General features: G+C 42.4%; 1 protein-coding gene across 4 annotated transcripts in view; it reads left to right on the top strand.

The window, feature by feature from the left end:
- Positions 1-15015, top strand: part of LOC124789399 (transmembrane protein 19) — a 106620-nt gene that overhangs the window by 89626 nt on the left and 1979 nt on the right. The window lies entirely within an intron of this gene.

The following is a 15015-nucleotide window of genomic DNA, read 5'->3' as shown; positions in this document are numbered from 1 at the left end:
ATAGAATAATACATTAGCCAAACACACGGTGTCATCCCATTTGTTAAATTTGGCTATATGCTCATATACCTTCAGCCACTTGTTTGGATCGTGGCCATTGACACGAGAGAACCCGGAAGGATGTCTCATTTGGTGGCACATAGTTGCTGTCATCGTAACGTCCTCTTCTTCTTCTGTCTCTGATGTATTGCAATCCGTTAAATATAGCTCAAACTCTGGTTCCTCAACACATAAATGGCGGCTCTGTCGTGTCCTGATGGGAGCCACTATGTCATTGATAATGTGCGCTATCACAAGTTCCGATACCCAGCATCTCCACGAGAATAATGTCATGAAGAAGAAGGTGAAATTAGATGCATGATGAACACTAACTTCACTTAACAAAGGTTTATTCAGCACTTGCACATACAAGAGCATGGAGCAAACTGCATCCAGCCAGAACACGTATGGTATATATAGGTACAGAACATTCCAGTACAATGATTCTTGACATTTGTGTATACTTCTAGAATGTATTTTTACAGTTCAGGTGCGTTTTGAACTCATGACCCTGCATGCAACAGTATACTATCATAACCACTACACCACAGTTTCTGCGACAATATGAATGAGTTGTAATTATAAACGGTCAACTCATATGAATCGTTGGGGGTAGGGAGATGAAATTCAGTGAACACATACTCAATGAAGTTAAAATCTTCTGGGTTATTAGGTTGCATCATGTTTCTTCTAAAATGTTCGGCATTTTGACCCCTCTGCTGGTATCTTCCTCAGGATCTTTTGGTGTCCACTACTGGTAGAACACTGTCAGAGACGAGTGTAAAGGGGAAATTTTCTGGCGTTCGTGCTGGAGAAGTGATAGTATTGGTTAAAATTCATATGGCTACCATTGGTGGGCCATAGTCATAGGCGTTGGTAGCTCATCTCCTGTGGATACCATTGGGGGTCATTGTAAATGGATAGAAAGGTACTATTCCACAATTATGCTGGAGAAGGGTTATCGGTTGAAATGCCTGCTATTGCTATTGGTTGGTCGTCATCAGTGGCTAGATTCAAAATAAACAGAGCAAGAGAGGCGGAATGTTTACACAAAATATTATTGTCCACTGAAGTGACTTGCAGCGTGTTGTTTATGCTGCTCACAAACTGCGGCCGCGTATTTACTTCCTTGATGGTGGGGAGCCACGATGCCGGAAGCCTATAGTTGTCCTCTCTATTGAAATTAGATGCATTCTTAGAAATTTCAACTGCTTCTTGGACCTTTCTTCTATAAATGTTTGTTTCTTTAGCCGGTACACGTACGTTATTAAAATCGATGTCAGAGCCACAGTTCTTTTGTTGATCCGCTACTGCCGATTTTGCACTTTGTTTTAGCCACATGTTCCGTTCATGTTCCTGAATGCGTTCTTTAACAGTTCTTCCCGTTTTGCCTATATACACTTTGCTGCAGCCACATGACACTTTATAGACTCCTGCATTGTGGAGGTAATCAGGTGCATCCATTTTCCGTCAGAAAAAGTCTTTTATTTAGTTTTGACTGAAGAAAGATGTCTGAATACCATTTTTCTTTACAATTCTGCTTATGCGGTCAGTGACCCCAGAAACGAACGGTAACCTGACGGAGTGAGAAAGCAGTTCCTCGTCATTCTTATTAGCAGTATAAATATTCTACCTAAAAGCCCTGTCGATTAAATAACTATCATACCCATATGCCTTCAATGTCCCCTTTAAAAAATTCAACTCCGATTCTAAGTCGTTTTCATCGCTGATACAGAAGGCACGTGAAGACGGTGTATTGAGTACTGCTTGCTTCTGGGCTGGGTGGTGGTGCAAAGTGGCATCTAAATACCTGTTTGGTGTTAGTCGGCTTTCTGTTCACTCTGTGACCTAGACTGTTGTCAGATCTTCTGTATATCAATACATCTAGGAACGGGAGACCAACCTCACTCTCAACCTCCAAGGTGAATTTGATTTTGGGGTGAATTCCATTTAAGAAATTATGGAACGCATAAAGTTCTTCTTCGCTGTGTGCCATATAAGAAATGTATCGTCCACATAGCAGAGCCAGCAAGAAGGCTTTAAAGGAGCACTACTTAACGCTTGTTGCTCAAAATGTTCCATAAAAACGTCAGCTGCAACTGGCGAAATGGGTGAGCTCATGGCAATGCCGTCAGCCCGTTCGTAGAATTCACCATTGTATTTAAAATAGCTCGAATGAAGACATAATTCAATTAGGTCACAAACATCTGGAGCAACATTCTCTCTTATGATCTCCATTGTATCTGATACTGGGACGTTAGTAAATAACGATGTCACATCGAAGCTAACAAGAATGTCACCTGCAGATATACTCAGTGTGCGTATAATTTCTAAAAAATGTTTTGAATCTTTTGTAAAAGTATTTGTTTTACCAGTGAGATGTCTCAGTTTGCCAGATAAATGACGTGCTAAAAAATAATTCGGTGAGTTAATGCTACTTACTATAGGCCTCAAAGGAACCGATTCTTTATGTATTTTCCGTAGCCCGTACATTCTGGGTGAGACAGGTATTTGCGGTGTTAGATTCTTTGTAATAGAGCTGTCCAGTCTGGAGTCTGATATCAGGTTTTCCAGTTTCCAAATGATGCTGTTCGTCAGATCGCTTTTTAACTTGTGATACACAGGATCAGCTAGTAGTTGTTCCATCTTCCTGTGACAACAGTAGCATTCCGCTCATCCGATTTTGTTGCAATGATGCTTTCATTTCTCATGAGTTCAATAAGAGATTTCCTTTCCTGCGCTGATATGTTGCTTTTTGGAGGTTTCGATTTCCGTAGAACTCTCGACACATCTTGTCTTACTTCTTCAGCCCGCACCTTTGGAAGACAAATCAAGGATGTTTCGACAGCACTTACGATTTCTTCAACAGGTATTCTCTTCGGTGTAGTTCCGAAATTCAGACCTTTGCACAGAACTGAAACAGCTGCTTCATCGAGTACTTCTGACGAGAGATTCACCACTACTTGCTTTGGAGCCACAGTAGCGTCCTCCTTCTTAACTGGAACCACTAGCTTCTCGAACTTCTATTTTTGATTCATAGCACTGTAATCCGAAAACCCTGCTGAATGATCAAACATTATTCTGTCCACTGTATCCCAGTCCTGGGGTGAGAGAGTTGTCACCAGTGGAACATGCACATCAATTAAAACGGAACTAACATAATTCAAGTCTCTGCATATTTGCTGGATTCTTTCACAGAGAAGTGCTTCGCTGGCCCTTTGATAGATTCTCCTGGCTTTCACTGTCTGCACATGGTGGCTAATGCTGGCGAATGTGGGAATAACATCCTTATCATGGCACTGGGATAGAAAGGCCAAATCGCATAGTAATTTACCTCTTCTTCTGTGAAGGTTCTCCAGTCTTCTGATGGTGGTATAAACCTCTTGCCCATTCAAGCATTTTATTTAAGTCTGCAGGCTTTCATGGCCATTGTCACTGAAGTTAAAATCTTCTGGGTTATTAGGCCATGTCATGTTTCTTCCAAAATGTTCGACGTTTCGACCCCTCTGCTGGGATCTTCCTCAGGATCTTTTGGTATCCATTACTGGTAGAACACTGTCAGGGACGAGTGTCGTGTCCACTTATAAAGGGGAAATTTTCTGGTGTTCATGCTGGAGAAGTAATAGTATTGGTTACCATTCGTTTCTGGGGTTACTGACCGCATAAGCAGAATTTTAAAGGAAAATTGTATTCAGACATCTTTCTTTAGTCAAAACAAAATAAAAGACTTTTTCCAATGGAAAACGGATGCACCTGATTACCTCCACAATGCAGGAGTCTATCAAGTGTCATGTGGCTGCAGCAAAGTGTTGTTGTTGTTGTGGTCTTCAGTCCCGAGACTGGTTTGATGCAGCTCTCTATACTACTCTAGCCTGCGCAAGCTTCTTCATCTCCCAGTACTTACTGCTGTCTACACCCTTCTGAATCTGCTTAGTGTATTCATCTCTTAGTCTCCCTCTACAATTTTTACCCTCCACGCTGCCCTCCAATACTATATTGGTGATACCTTGATGTCTCAGAGCATGTCCTATCAACCGATCCCTTCTTCTAGTCAAGTTGTGCCACAAGCTCCTCTTCTCCCCAATTCTATTCAGTACCTCCTCAGTAGTTATGTGATCTATCTATCTAATCTTCAGCATTCTTCTGTAGCACCACATTTCAAAAGCTTCTATTCTCTTCTTGTCTAAACTATTTATTGTCCATGTTTCACTTCCATACATGGCTACACTCCATACAAATACTTTCAGAAATGACTTCCTGACATTTAAATCTATACTCGATGTTAACAAATTTTTCTTCTTCAGAAACACTTTCCTTCCTATTGCCATTCTACATTTTATATCCTCTCTACTTCGATCATCATCAGTTATTTTGCTCCCCAAATAGCAAAACTCCTTTACTACTTTAAGTGTCTCATTTCCTAATCTAATTCCCTCAGCATCACCCGACTTAATTCGACTACATTCCATTATCCTCATTTTGCTTTTGTTGATGTTCATCTTATACCCTCCTTTCAAGACACTGTCCATTCCGTTCAGCTGCTCTTCTAAGTCCTTTGCTGTCTCTGACAGAATTACAATGTCATCGGCAAACCTCAAAGACAGGCGATACGGGAATAACTGTTAAAAAATGTATTAAGGAACACGAACGGAACATGCGGCTAAAACAAAGTGCAAAATCGGCATTAGTGGAACATCATGAGACCTGTGGCTCTGACATCGATTTTAATAATGTACTTGTACTGGCTAAAGATGCAAACATTTATAGAAGAAAGGTACGAGAAGCGGTTGAAATTTCTAAGAATGCATCTAATTTCAATAGAGAGGATGGCTATAGTCTTCCGGCATCGTGGCTCCCCGCCATCAAGGAAGTAAATACGCGGCCGCGGTGTGTGAGCAGCATAAACAACACGCTGCAAGTCACCTGAGTGGACAATAATATTTTGGGTAAACATTCCCCCTCTCTTGCTCTCTCCATTTTGAATCTAGCCACTGATGACGACCAACCAATAGCGGTAGCAGGCATTTCAACCAATAACCCTTCTCCAGCATAAGTGTGGAATAGTACCTTTCTATCCAATGACAATGACCGCCAATGCTATCCACAGGAGATGAGCTACCAACGCCCCTTCTTCTGTATTAGCCTATGACTAGGGCCCACCAATGGTAGCCATATGAATTTCAACCAATCCTATCACTTCTCCAGCACGAACGCCAGAAAATTTCCCTTTTATAAGTGAACGCGACACTCATTCCTGACAGTGTTCTACCAGTAGTGGACACCAAAAAAGATCCTGAGGAAGATCCCAACAGAGGGGTCGAAATGTCGAACATTTTAGAAGAAACATGACACGGCCTAATAACCCAGAAGATTTTAACTTCAGTGACAATGGCCACGAAGGCCTGCAGACTTACATAAAATGCTTGTATGGCCAAGAGGTTTATACCTCCATCAGAAGACTGGAGAACCTTCACAGAAGAAGAGGTAAATTACTATGCGATTTGGCCTTTCTGTCCCGGTGCCATGATAAGGATGTTATTCCCACATTCACCAGAATTAACCACCATGTTCAGACAGTGAAAGCCAGGAGAATCTATCAAAGGGCCACGAAGCATTTCTCCCATGAAAGAATCCAGCAAATATGCAGAGACTTGAATTATGTTAGCTCCACTTTAATTGATGTGCATTTTTCACTGGCAGCAACTCTCTCACCCCAGGACTGGGATAAAGTGAACAGAATAATGTTTGATCATTAAGCAAGGTTTTCGGATTTCAGTGCTATGAAACAAAACAGAAGTTCGAGAAGCTAGTGGTTACAGTTAAGAAGGAGGACGCTACTGTGGATCCTAAGCGAGTAGTGGTGAATCTCTCATCAGAAGTACTCGATGAAGCAGCTGTTTCAGTTCTGTGCAAAGGTCTGAATTTCGCAACTACACCGAAGAGAATACCTGTTGAAGAAATCGTAAGTGCTGTCGAAACATCCTTGATTCGTCTTCCAAAGGTGCGGGCTGAAGAAGTAAGACAAGATGTGTCGAGAGTTCAACGGAAATCGAAACCTCCCAAAAAGCAACATATTGTCGCAGGAATGGAAATCTCTTATTGAACTCATGAGAAATGAAAGCATCGTTGCAACAAAATCGGATGAGCGGAATGCTACTGTTGTTTTGGACGCTGTGGATTATCACAGGAAGATGAAACAACTACTAGCTGATCCTGTGTATCGCAAGTTAAAAAGCGATCCGACGAACAGCATCGTTCGGAAAGTGAAAAATCTGATATCAGACTCCAGACTGGACAGCTCTATCACAAAGAATCTAACACCTCGAATGCCCGTCTCACCCAGAATGTACAGGCTATGGAAAATACATAAAGAATCGGTTCCTTTGAGGCCTATAGTAAGTGGCATTAACTCGCCGAATTTTTTTTTAGCACGTCATTTATCTGGCAAACTGAGACATCTCACTGGTAAAACAAATACTTTTATAAAAGATTCAAAACATTTTTTAGAAATTATACGCACACTGAGGATATCTGCAGGTGACATTCTTGTTAGCTTCGATGTGACATCGTTATTTACTAACGTCCCAGTATCAGATACAATGGAGATCATAAGAGAGAATGTTGCTCCAGATGTTTGTGACCTAATTGAATTATGTCTTCATTCGAGCTATTTTAAATACAATGGTGAATTCTATGAACGGGCTGACGGCCTTGCCATGAGCTCACCCATTTCGCCAATTGCAGCTGACGTTTTTATGGAACATTTTGAGCAACAAGCATTAAGTAGTGCTCCTTTGAAGCCTGCTTGCTGGCTCTGCTATGAGGACGATACATTTCTTATATGGCCACACGGCGAAGAAGAACTTTATGCGTTCCATAATTTCTTAAATGGAATTCACCCCAAAATCAAATTCATCTTGGAGGTTGAGAGTGAGGTTGGTCGCCCGTTCCTAGATGTATTGATATACAGATGCTCTGACAACAGTCTTGGTCACAGAGTGTACAGAAAGCCGACTAACACAAACAGGTATTTAGATGCCACTTTGCACCACCACCCAGCCCAGAAGCAAGCAGTACTCAACACTCTGTCTTCACGGTGCCTTCCGTGTCAGTGATGACAACTTAGAATCGGAGTTGAATATTTTTAAAGAGAGCATTGAAGGCAAATGGGTATAATAGTTATTCAATCGACAGGGCTTTTAGGCGGAATATTTATACCACTAATAAGAATGACGAGGAACCGCTTTCTCACTCCGTCAGGTTACCGTTCGTTTCTGGGGTCACAGACCGCATAAGCAGAATTGTAAAGAAAAATGGTATTCAGACATCTTTCTTCAGTCAAAACTAAATAAAAGACTTTTTCCGACGGAAAATGGATGCACCTGATTACCTCCACAATGCAGGAGTCTATCAAGTGTCATGTGGCTGCAGCAAAGTGTATATAGGCGAAACGGGAAGAACTGTTAAAGAACGCATTCAAGAACATGAACGGAACATGCGGCTAAAATAAAGTGCAAAATCGGGAGTAGCGGAACAACACAAGAACTTTGGCTCTGACATCGATTTTAATAACGTACGTGTACCGGCTAAAGAAACAAACATTTATAGTAGAAAGGTCCGAGAAGCAGTTGAAATTTCTAAGAATGCATCTAATTTCAATAGAGAGGATAACTATAGGCTTCCGGCATCGTGGCTCCCCGCCATCAAGCAAGTAAATACGCGGCCATGGTGTGTGAGCGGCATAAATACCGCACTGCAAGTCACTTCGGTGAACAATAATATTTTGTGTAAACATTCCCCCTCTCTTGCTGTGTCCGTTTCGAATCTAGCTACTGATGATGACCAACCAATAGCGGTAGCAGGCATTTCAACCAATAACCCTTCTCCAGCATAAGTGTGGAATAGTTCCTTTCTATCCAATTACAGTGACCGCCAATGGTATCCACAGGAGATGAGCTACCAAAGCCCCTTCTTATGTATTAGCCTATGACTATGGCCCACCAATGGTAGCCATATGAATTTTAACCAATACTATCACTTCTCCAGCACGAACACCAGAAAATTTCCCCTTTATAAGTGGATGCGACACTTGTCTCTGACAGTGTTCTACCAGTAGTGGACACCATAAGATCCTGAGGAAGATCCCAACAGAGGGGTCAAAACATCGAACATTTTAGAAGAAACATGACATGGCCTAATAACCCAGAAGATTTTTACTTCAGTGACAACGGCCACGAAAGCCTGCAGACTTACATACTTACGCTCAATGTTAGTTAAACTGGGTGGCAGACTGCAGTTCATTGGTTGGTTACTAGGAAAATTCAAGAAGTTTGAAAAGGAAAATTCCACTCATTCTAGAACATTGGTCAAGTATGGGAGATCCATACCAAATGTGGCTTACAGGGGATACTGAAGATATACAAAGGAGGACAGCACTGACAGTCACAGGATTGTTTGACCCATGGGAGAGCATCACAGAGATGCTCAAAAAATTTAACTGTTGGATACTTGAAGAGAGACACAAACTATCCCACAAAAACTTACTTACAATGTCTCAAGAACCACCTTTAAGTGAGGAATATAAAATAAAAATAACCACTCAAGTTATCAAAGTAAACTGTGCCCTATTTTGAAGACACTGCAGTTATGTTCGAAACAAAGTATCATTCAAATGTCCACCATGGCTGTGAACACACTGATGCACGTGATGGGTCCAGTTGGTACTTACTCTGTCAAACATAAATATTGTAATGTCTGTGATAGCCTGACAAATGTTTGCTTCCAAATGTTTTAAAGTTTGTGGCTTGTCAGCATAGAAATGGGGTTTGATGCAGTCCCAAAGAAAATAATCCAAGTGTGTTACATCACATAACCATGGTGACCAATTCAAGATCCATTTCTTGAGATGATCTGGTTGCCAGTCTTCTCCTTCAGCAATCAAGCGTAGCATCACCTGTGTGGCACAAAACAATCCTACTGGAACCACATGTTTTCAATATCCATCGTCTCAAATTCTGCCCACAGAAATTTATTTAACACAAATCTATTGGTGTTGGCATTGATGGTAATAGTTCTTCTCTCATAATCTCGAAAGAAATAAGGCCACCACACTATAAACTGGAGTACACAGTGAGTTTTTATTAATGCAATGGCACCTCATGGACCACTTGTTGGTTCTTCTCACTCCAGTAATGACAATTTTGTGTATTGAAGAAGCCACTAAGACAAACATGTGCCTCATCTGAGAAGATTATTTTTCCACAGAAATCAGGATCTGTGCCCAACTGCTGTATGACCCATCAGTGATACCATGATGCAATCTGTTAGTGTTTGGCTTCAGCTTTTGAATCAATACAACTTTGTATGTCGCAGGCCCAAATCCTTGCTAAACTGATGTCTCAGATAGCTGCAACTGCTGAGATTATCTTGAAACTGGCACATTTGGCTCTTCCTCAGTATTGGCCATTACTGATGCAGTATTGTCCTCATTTCGTGCTTTATGTTGTCTTCTTGATGACTTCTGGATGTGTAGAGAGAAATCCCGCTCAAATTTGGTCACAGTACAGCATATAGCCTGAGTAGAGATATGGTGGTGGCACCCCAGCTCTCCAGTGAATAAATGATGAGCACCCACAACTGAGCTGCCACTTTGGTAAAAATTTTTAATGATGTCTGGACATTCAGGAAGTGTGAGTCACAGCATGATGAAACTGGAAATTGTACTGGACGTTTCCACAGCTGGAAGCAAACAAAAAAATATGTTAGAAACTGTAAATTGCAGTTTTAAAAAGTATCACTCATAATTACAGATCCTATACTGTTACAAGGATGTATTGCTCTGGTAGTTGTTGTGAAGACAAGATAAGACTAATTACAGTGCACACAGAGGTGTTTAATCAATAATTGTTCCTGCATTCCATATGTGAATGAAACAAGAGGAATCACTGCCATACACTTCACATTCATTCACAGAATATAGATGAAGATCTAGATCTTCACTATATACTTGTTCCATATTTCACAAGATTCCATGCCACATTCTTGTTGTCAGAAATTTCAGAGCCACCTATTGGTCATTGGGTTTATTGTCCCACCCCCCATACATAGGGATGGTTGCCTGTCATGCTTGGTTACACACACACACACACACACACACACACACACACACACTGTACATAACAGTAAATGCCCAGGTCTTCTCGTGGGGCCTTGTTTCTATGCCCTTTGTGCACTCCACAAGAGAGAAGGAAAAAATCATTCTCTCTCTATTTCTCCTTCCATCTTGAATTTTGTTTATGGAAACATAGCTCTAGATTCCTACATCATTTACACCATTATTCTACACTCCTGGAAATGGAAAAAAGAACACATTGACACCGGTGTGTCAGACCCACCATACTTGCTCCGGACACTGCGAGAGGGCTGTACAAGCAATGATCACACGCACGGCACAGCGGACACACCAGGAACCGCGGTGTTGGCCGTCGAATGGCGCTAGCTGCGCAGCATTTGTGCACCGCCGCCGTCAGTGTCAGCCAGTTTGCCGTGGCATACGGAGCTCCATCGCAGTCTTTAACACTGGTAGCATGCCGCGACAGCGTGGACGTGAACCGTATGTGCAGTTGACGGACTTTGAGCGAGGGCATGTAGTGGGAATGCAGGAGGCCGGGTGGACGTACCGCCGAATTGCTCAACACGTGGGGCGTGAGGTCTCCACAGTACATCGATGTTGTCGCCAGTGGTCGGCGGAAGGTGCACGTGCCCTTCGACCTGGGGCCGGACCGCAGCAACGCACGGATGCACGCCAAGACCGTAGGATCCTACGCAGTGTCGTAGGGGACCAGACCGCCACTTCCCAGCAAATTAGGGACACTGTTGCTCCTGGGGTATCGGCGAGGACCATTCGCAACCGTCTCCATGAAGCTGGGCTACGGTCTCGCACACCGTTAGGCCGTCTTCCGCTCACGCCCCAACATCGTGCAGCCCGCCTCCAGTGGTGTCGCGACAAGCGTGAATGGAGACGTGTCGTCTTCAGCGATGAGAGTCGCTTCTGCCTTGGTGCCAATGATGGTCGTATGCGTGTTTGGTGCCGTGCAGGTGAGCGCCACAATCAGGACTGCATACGACCGAGGCACACAGGGCCAACACCCGGCATCATGGTGTGGGGAGCGATCTCCTACACTGGCCGTACACCACTGGTGATCGTCGAGGGGACACTGAATAGTGCACGGTACATCCAAACCGTCATCGAACCCATCGTTCTACCATTCCTAGACTGGCAAGAGAACTTGCTGTTCCAACAGGACAATGCACGTCCGCATGTATCCCATGCCACCCAACGTGCTCTAGAAGGTGTAAGTCAACTACCCTGGCCAGCAAGATCCCCGGATCTATCCTCCATTGAGCATGTTTGGGACTGGATGAAGCGTCGTCTCACGCGGTCTGCACGTCCAGCACGAACGCTGGTCCAACTGAGGCGCCAGGTGGAAATGGCATGGCAAGCCGTTCCACAGGACTACAGCCAGCATCTCTACGATCGTCTCCATGGGAGAATAGCAGCCTGCATTGCTGCGAAAGGTGGATATACACTGTACTAGTGCCGACATTGTGCATGCTCTGTTGCCTGTGTCTATGTGCCTGTGGTTCTGTCAGTGTGATCATGTGATGTATCTGACCCCAGGAATGTGTCAATACAGTTTCCCCTTCTTGGGACAATGAATTCACGGTGTTCTTATTTCAATTTCCAGGAGTGTATTTTTCCAGTCCTTTTATAAGTCTACCCTCTGTGTGTTGCCCATGGGACATCATTGAGTATTGCAACACTGGCAAAACAATGACAGTGACACTCTTCATTTGATTTACTCATTTTCCTACTGAAAAGTCTTACACAATTCTTGTAGCCATTGTATGTTACAAAATTAAATTTCTAATACAAATGAAGCCTTGATTAAAGTATTATATGCTGTGAGTTGCAGGGCAAATAAACAAAACTTCTCATGAGCTTGAGCTCCCCAGTACATCTTCTTTGAAGATCTCAGCCTATTGCAGTTTTCAGACAGTGACTTTCCACTCACAATGCTGGAAGCTGTCATCCCTAGTGTTCCAAAACTTTTAAGTGCACTGGATCAGCTGGTGCACTGTTTCACCAACCTTGAATGGCCTTTGATTGCGACTGACTCACAGCTGAGGCTGAGTCATGCATGTTGTGGGGCCTTCAATAATAATTTGCCTGTCAAATAGTAAAGAACCTACCTAAAGAGACAGAATAAGCCAAAAGAAAAATAAGTAGGACCCCTTTATCCATATACAATTTCACTTCAGCCAACTTGTACACATAGACAGTGGTAGACTGAAGAGACCAACACAACAGAAAAAGCCAAAAATGTATAACATATGTTTTTAAACTGGTTATTAAACTATAAGGCTGGTCTGAATCTGTATTGTTTTCATGTTTATACATAAAATAAAGGAAAAGCAACCACTCAGCTATAGCTGACTGTTGTGTGATGCATGGAAACACACAATGAAAACTTATGTACACTAGTTTTTGAGCTCTTGCTTTTTCTCTAGTAGAAGTACACACACTTATACTGTGAATGCGTGTACTTCTACTAGAGAAAGAGCAGGAGCTTGAAAGTGTAAATATTGTTTTCTGTTGTGTTTTTACATGTGCCATACATCAGTCAGCTAAAGGTGATAGCTGCCTTTTCTTTATTTTAGGTATTGTTCCATCCAGGAATTTTCATTGTTTTTCAATTTGTTATAGATGGCTGGTTTCAATAAAAAATTCAGATTGTATCAGACTAGGTCAAAGCAGATAAATACAGCAGTTGTGCTTCCAATCTGCAACTTATATCCAAGTATTCAATGTCTGCTTTGCTTTCTGCTACACTTTTTTCAGCTACCTCCATTGTTTCATTTCATCCATGTAGGCTAGTTTTTAGATTTTGTCCTGAGTGCATGTTGGACTTGTTTTCAGGATGACTGTAGATCAAATTCTCTTGTGCTAATCCATATCTAGTTTTTCAATGGTCCCCTTAAATCTTTCAAGATGAATGCCAAGGTGGTTCCTTTGAAAAGGACACAGTTAATTTCCTTCCCCATCTAAGCTTGTACATCATCTCTGATTGCCCCATCACTGAAGGAGAGCTAAAGTGTAATCTTTCTTCTTCTATACTAAATGTTTCACTATGAGAAATTAAAAACCAAAATCAACTAGATATGATAAGTAGTTATTTCAGCAACACTCAGGTGGCTGTGTGGTGGACATTAGTTTCACATAAGACTTGTTTTAATGTTTTGTTGTTGTTATAGGGGGAGGGCGGGAGTTCTGGTAGAATATAAATACTTTAGAACAATGGAGACCACTCGCTAAGTCATCTTCATACACGCAAGCGAAGGAAAGAAAACTTACTAGCTTCCAGAGTAATCATTTTTCCAGCTAGAGTATAAACATGCACGTGCGCGCACCCACACACACACACACACACACACACACACACACACACACTGGTGGCTGGGCACACAACGGCAGTGCTGCAGTTTGGTTGGTGGACTAGGTTGAGGTGGGGGTTGTGTTGAGTGGAGTGGGTGAAGGGGGAGAGAGTCAGGAGACAGAAAGACACGTTACAGGTGGATGGCAAGTGGCTCAGAGGTAGGTAGCTGCTTTGCCAGCTAGGAACATGAGAAGGATGGGTGGCAGGAGCATGGGCTAGGCAAGTGATGCATGGGTGTTGAAACTGATGGGGGCATCACACACTGAACATGATGTGGGGATGTGAATTGGGAGGGGACAATAGAATGGAGGAAGGGGAAAGTGTTGGGTGGAGGGTGTGGGTACATTGGGTTACCAGAGATTGACACCAGGACCATTACAGGAGCAAAAGATGTGTTGCGAGGATAACTCCCATCTGCATAGTTCAGAGAAGCTATTGGTGGAAGGAAGAATCCAGATGGACGAGGTTGTGAAGGAGCCTTTGAAATTGAGTATTTTATGCTAAGCTGCATGCTGTCCAGTGTGTTTGTTCTTGGCAACAGTTTCACAGTAGTCGTTCATCCTGGTGGGCAGCTGGTTGGTAGGTAGTGTTAATGACGTAAAAAGCTGTGCAGTGTTTGCAGCAGAGATGGTATATGACATGGCTGCTTTCATAGGTGACGTGGGGTAGGATAAGCCTCTGACAGGAGAGGAGTAGGAAGTGCTGGGTGGGTGAATTTGGCAGGCCTTGCACCTGTTTCTTCCACAGGATATGATCCCTGTGGCAAAGGGTGAGGAACAGGAGTGGCATAGGGATGAAATTGGATATTCATTAAGGAATTTCCCATTGTTACTATGGGCCCCCCATAGCAAATGTCAGGAAGATGACATATGGGTAAAATCATCACCATATTTAGAATTATTTCACAGTGAGCAGAGCAATTCAGAATTGGCACCAGCATACTAACGAAATTGTGCAGTATTTTCTGATAGACATCCAAGAGAAAATTTTTACTACAGTTATTTAGTTCAGTTCTATATGTCAGCTCCTCACAAATTAAATTTTATGTTTATTTACTGATCCACAGCTTATTTTTCTGACACTGATATATTCCATCTTCACACAAAGCAATGTCGTATTTGTAAGTTACATTGATATCACACTGAGTAATGTAGATATTTTAATGTCCATACAAGCTGCTCAAACAAGACAGTCACTTTGAAAAACTATAAAACTTGACTATGAACTACTGAGAATGTCTTGTGAGACTTCTGCCTTCAGAATATCAGCTGGGTTTGTAAGATAACTGGTAGCATGGCACATTTATGTTGTAATCTGCTCTGATTTCCATAATCTGAGGATGAGCTTATTGTGTTTTGATAGCTAGTGTATGGGTAAAAGTACAAAGTATTTCAAGAAAATAAATTGCAGATGGGTGTTGTATCTTTTATAAATTGTCTTCTATTCACACCACAATTACAGTGTTCAACACTGATCCCAA

This window comes from Schistocerca piceifrons, chromosome 3 (genome assembly GCF_021461385.2).
Source record: "Schistocerca piceifrons isolate TAMUIC-IGC-003096 chromosome 3, iqSchPice1.1, whole genome shotgun sequence".
Taxonomy (NCBI): Eukaryota; Metazoa; Arthropoda; class Insecta; order Orthoptera; family Acrididae; genus Schistocerca; species Schistocerca piceifrons.
The sequence above is the reverse complement of the archived record's forward strand: the minus strand, read 5'-3'. Positions and strand labels throughout refer to the sequence as shown.